The following is a 4,916-nucleotide window of genomic DNA, read 5'->3' as shown; positions in this document are numbered from 1 at the left end:
ACCTGATGACCCCCAAGAAGGGTTACCGGTCTTGGGCTGTCTAAGAGCTTTCAGCAACCTGTATATTGTTCGACAACACTTAATTCAAAAGCCAACGCATTTGCCAAGTCATTAAAACTCTACTTATTCTTTTACCGTAGTGAATCGCGGACAGGTGATTCAGTCTGCATCAGCCCATGTTTAACTCTGGCCTATCTTGCCACCCAAATCCAATCAATCTGGGAATTTTTCGAATGTCAGTCGAGTGCGCCCGTTTGCCACCCTCGCCTGTGAAGTCGCTGTCAATCCGAGCAACCGGTCTGCGATTTGACTACGTAGCCTATCGAAGCAGTGGATCAACCTTGAGGAAAAGACCAATAACTGGCTCTCTTCCCAAAACAAACCAAATTTAGATCTAGCCTGCTTGCTTTTTCGTTCTGGTAGATGGAGCGTGAAAGCAAGGGTGCTATGATGAGTATTTGAGGCACGTATGACCGGCGTGTACCAGCTGTCCGAAATTAAAGTGCTCCATACCGAATCAAGTTGTTTTCTTAGACCAAAAATAGACGAACGCGAGTGAGACTCGCAGAGTTGTGTGGACAATCAGATTTGAAAGAATACACGCTTCTGGAATTCAAAACTTGAAGATAACTTATATGAGTGTTCAGGTGTCACGAGTTCCAGATTTAGAATACTCCTTCCGTATGGCAGCACTCTTGGTGAAATCATTTCTTCCTCATACAGTATGCATACTGAACAAAATTCGTTAAATTTTTCTTAGGTTGGCAAGCGTTTTGGTCTTTGCAGGTACGTAGATGGGGAGGTGGTCTGATGGACTATGGGCTGCATAAACGAATGATGGCCATTTGAACCCTCTCCTATACCTAGTATCCACCTTACAGTCTTAGTTCGAATGGGCGGCACTAAATATTCATTGATTTCCAAAAATGGAGTCATTGTTTCTCAAATTAAACGGCTTGGAAGAGGAGGGTAGTTGCCGTGACGGCTACTGATTGGTTACGTTGATCTGTAACGTGTGGATTTGTGTGCGTGTGCGTGAACTTAAGTCACTTGCACACGTTAACATACGGTCCCTTGCATTTGGTTGGCTTAAACGTAGCGCTGCACATTCACCGAAGAATCACGCTAAACAATCAGTGGGATCGATCAATACAACGGTAAATGAGCGCGATGCTGTGGATGTAAAACTTCAAGAATTACACCAGAATATTCAGTAAGTTCTTGTTCAAAAGGGTTTCAGGAGAAATTCGTTAGGAGGTGATTTTCACCAGTTAAATCATCAGCAAGGATTCAGCTTCGGTTATACGGTTCGCTCAAAGATTATCATCAATCTCTTTATGCCCGAAGACAGCAAACACAAACAGATCTGACAGACTGAGAAGTTTTTGACTCGGTTGTGAAGTTGATGATTACATCGGTAGCCGAGCCTGGTGACTTTTGCAAAGGCTCTGTCGCCAGTTGATCAATCCAAATGTTCCTTTAAACACAAAAACGAAGAATCAGGGTCCAAAAACACAGAAGGAAAGCTAGCATGCATTGTCCTTTGAGGGATGGCTAGTCTATCTCCAGTGAAGATCCTGACACAGATGAAAACCTTCTTGAGGTATCAAAATTAGATTTCTGAGGTAAATTAGATGGGCATTTGTATCTGTTCGTATCTAGATTAACTTTCTAACATGGATTGTGACGCAGCCGTGGTAACGAGTTTCAATCAGGTACTGAGTCTCTTGTCTATGATATTCTCCGAGTAGATGTGTTTCAAAAAGGCTGTCTCCTATTTTAGCTGGCAAACTGTTCTAAATATCGCAGTGTATTTTTCTTCACTTCACGCAAGTCAAAAGGCTGCTGAATGCTGGCGGCCGGGGAATTTTCAGCGACTTTTTGAGTAGTGTATCAGGTGAAGAAATAAATACCAGCGATATTAAATTTCAACAGTTTCCAAATGCCTCCTATTACGGGCAAACGAAAATATGCACCAGACAGGCCCGTATTTGGTGAGCCTGCATCCAGTTCACCAAGTAAAATAGACATATAAAACTGTGGGTAGACAGCGATGAACATCATAAACGGAAAAATCAACTGGGTCTCAGGTAAATCACCCGTGAAAATCAAACTGGCATTTGTCAAGATACTGGTCTGCTCACAGTACATGATTCATTCCTTCTAAACAGCCAGCGCAAAATTGGACTGAGTCAGCATCCACTTCCACTACAACTGTCAGTGCTGGTCAAGCTAATTAGTCGGTGCTTGATAGCACACCAACATTTCATAAAGTATTGGACTGGATTACTTGGACAGAGAACAGGCCGTGAATTCGATCCGACGAAATGCTGTGGCTCGCATTTTTAGGAAAGGGTCGTTGAGTGGATATAATCATGAACTGTCACTTTATGCCCTAAATGAACACCAACTTGGCTGGGGTTTCCGGTATTGGCTTCGTATATCTATGTCATTTTAGATCTATGGAAGTTAGCGAAAACTTTGTCCTTATTCTCTTATTGTTCCCATGAGAATGCCAGCAAAAGTTGCTTGTAGCAGTCAAACAAAAGCGGTAGGAAACTTTGAAAGAACACTTGCAAAATTAAAATTTAAGTTACTAGGTGCTAGGATTAGCAGAGGTGCCCAAGAAATCTGGAATATTTCCCCCAAAGTAAGGATATTCCATCTAGTCAACACCAAGTAAATTCAAACGGGACATGCAGACGTAGACCACAAGCAGCGGAAACAGATAAACAATGAAAACTCAACCATCAGTGACACCCACCAGTCGTTTTCCCCGGAGGATCCTGGGTTAGGTTTGATCTGTACTCAGAGAAATATCTTACTACAGAGAATCATGGGATGGCAAAAAGTTTCAATGAACATGTAAACTGAGAAGTCGAAGATATTTTACGGAGTCGTGTGTGCATAGTGAAACAAAGGTAACATAATCTACAAGGTTTTTATGTGAGCTACTAAACGACATATCCAACTTTGTCCTATTCAGTCACATTCTTAACGCTTGATTTCGAAATAGGTGGGGCGAAAAAATGAGACGCGATTGTCTATATTTTCATTATATCAGTGTCCGTCATTTAGTTGTCTTGACATCCTTGTCCTAGGCGTCTCACTAGTGCAACTGTTGCGAGACATCAGGTGTGTATCTTCAGCCGTATCAATCCTCATGTCGTAGTCTTTGAACATTAATTTATCATATAAATTGATTTTTTCTGGTTTCGAGAATAGCCCCAAAAATATTTAGGAAACAAGTACATGAGTCTTGAATTCCTCTGTCACCATTACCTCACGTGACTTGGCTAGATGACAGGAGATGATATTTTCATCCACCTCATGGTGGACCACGAGACAGTTATACTGCATTTTACTGTAGTCCTGTGGCATCATTCAGTGATCCGGCACTGATTAAGAGAATATTGCCGTAACATTTTTACTGCTGTGAAAAACTCTTGGAAACAAGCTAAAATGACACATTGATCTGCTACTGCGACGGCACTGTCACCTTGGTACCGCATGATGTGCCTTTTGGAGGCAAGATAGTGAACCCGCTTTGGGCTCTTGGCATTCGTTCAATGATTTCATCGGACAGACTTCCGTTAGAACTGCTCCAAATACCAGGATATACAAAGCCAACCTGCTCGGAAAATACACTTTGTGTTTTCTAAGTGCAAAATTGTTGCCAGAGGATGGAAGAATACCGAATAGTTTATTCGGTACCGCATCCGTATCCTACGCAGCCCAAGCCCTTGAAATGATGTTAGCCGCTTAATCCTAACCAGCAAGGTTCGTTACAAAAACTATGTGAATATCAGAAGTTTGAGAGACCTCTAATGCTCAATATTATTTATTCGTTGATCAAGCCGCGCAGAAATCGAGAAGGCACACATCCCTCTCGGATACCCCCTGTTGTGGGGAAGCTGGGGGATATCTCCTAATATGCAATCGCACTAGCGAACTATGCTTATTGGCTTCTTTGATGTCCCTTACCTAATCAGAAAAACAAAACCAAAGAGCATTAAGACTGTAGGTTGTCTGCACATATTCTCCTCTTACATTGGATAAACCGAGGAGATTTTGTCCTCCTAGTCCCTGCTGCATAAGAATCATGTCTGATTTTAGAGATCAGGACTTTGCCTATCTTCATAGGACAATTATCAGCAGCATTAGAAAACCTGCTACCGAAGGACAACTCTATGGCTGCCAAGAGTGGCAAGTATGTACAACGGCCTGTTTTCGGAGATCGACGTTAAAGAATTTATTGTTTCCTCCAGAAAAATAGATCCAAGTTGTCAGTATCGGAGACCAGATGGTGTTTGATTGGGGAGGCAAACACTGATACGCATTATTCAAGAACCGCGTTACTGTTGAAGGCCAGCATTCCGATTGAAAAGCAGCCGGAAGCCAACTAAATTATTATTTATTTGCTGCCGGATATCAGTGCGCGATTAAGGTCTCTGTAGGTTCCACTGACAACAGTTTCTCAGAGGTTTGTTGCAAGAATCAAACAAAAAACTTCGGGCAGTTGAAGCATTTTTACTCTTTTCGTTTACCTGACTTTGTACATTCTCCAAGCTACCTAGACTGTACATGCACCAAAAGGCAGATAATTTGTCGAGTTGGGTTGTGGCCGCGATCAGACGAAACGTGTACAGGCTCCCGGGAAATCCATAATCTTGTCATAGGCCCAATGTGTTAAGTTGTAATTATATGGTGTATACAATACATACCATACAATATATGTGGTACAAATGTATATATGTATAGATGTAGTGTCAGAACAATGTTGATGATAAAATGACTGAGTTTGATTCTAAACCGAAACCACCCCCCACCCGTCTCACACGACTTTAAAAACCTCGCATCAATTATTCTTCACGTCCAAAATCTGTTCGCTAGCGGGCTTTGTGGAAATCTTTGAA

At 42.0% G+C, this 4,916-nt stretch overlaps 1 protein-coding gene across 1 annotated transcript in view; it reads left to right on the top strand.

Annotated features, from left to right (window-relative positions):
- Positions 1-1,100: 1,100 nt before the first annotated feature.
- T265_07352 (hypothetical protein) overlaps positions 1,101-4,916 on the top strand; it is a gene marked incomplete at both ends in the record, with an annotated part of 10,365 nt that continues 6,549 nt past the window's right edge. The window contains one exon of the mRNA XM_009172851.1: positions 1,101-1,213. The remainder of the gene's footprint in view (positions 1,214-4,916) is intronic.

Source organism: Opisthorchis viverrini (assembly GCF_000715545.1).
Source record: "Opisthorchis viverrini unplaced genomic scaffold opera_v5_169, whole genome shotgun sequence".
NCBI lineage: Eukaryota > Metazoa > Platyhelminthes > Trematoda > Opisthorchiida > Opisthorchiidae > Opisthorchis > Opisthorchis viverrini.
This window is presented reverse-complemented; position numbering and strand designations above follow the sequence as displayed.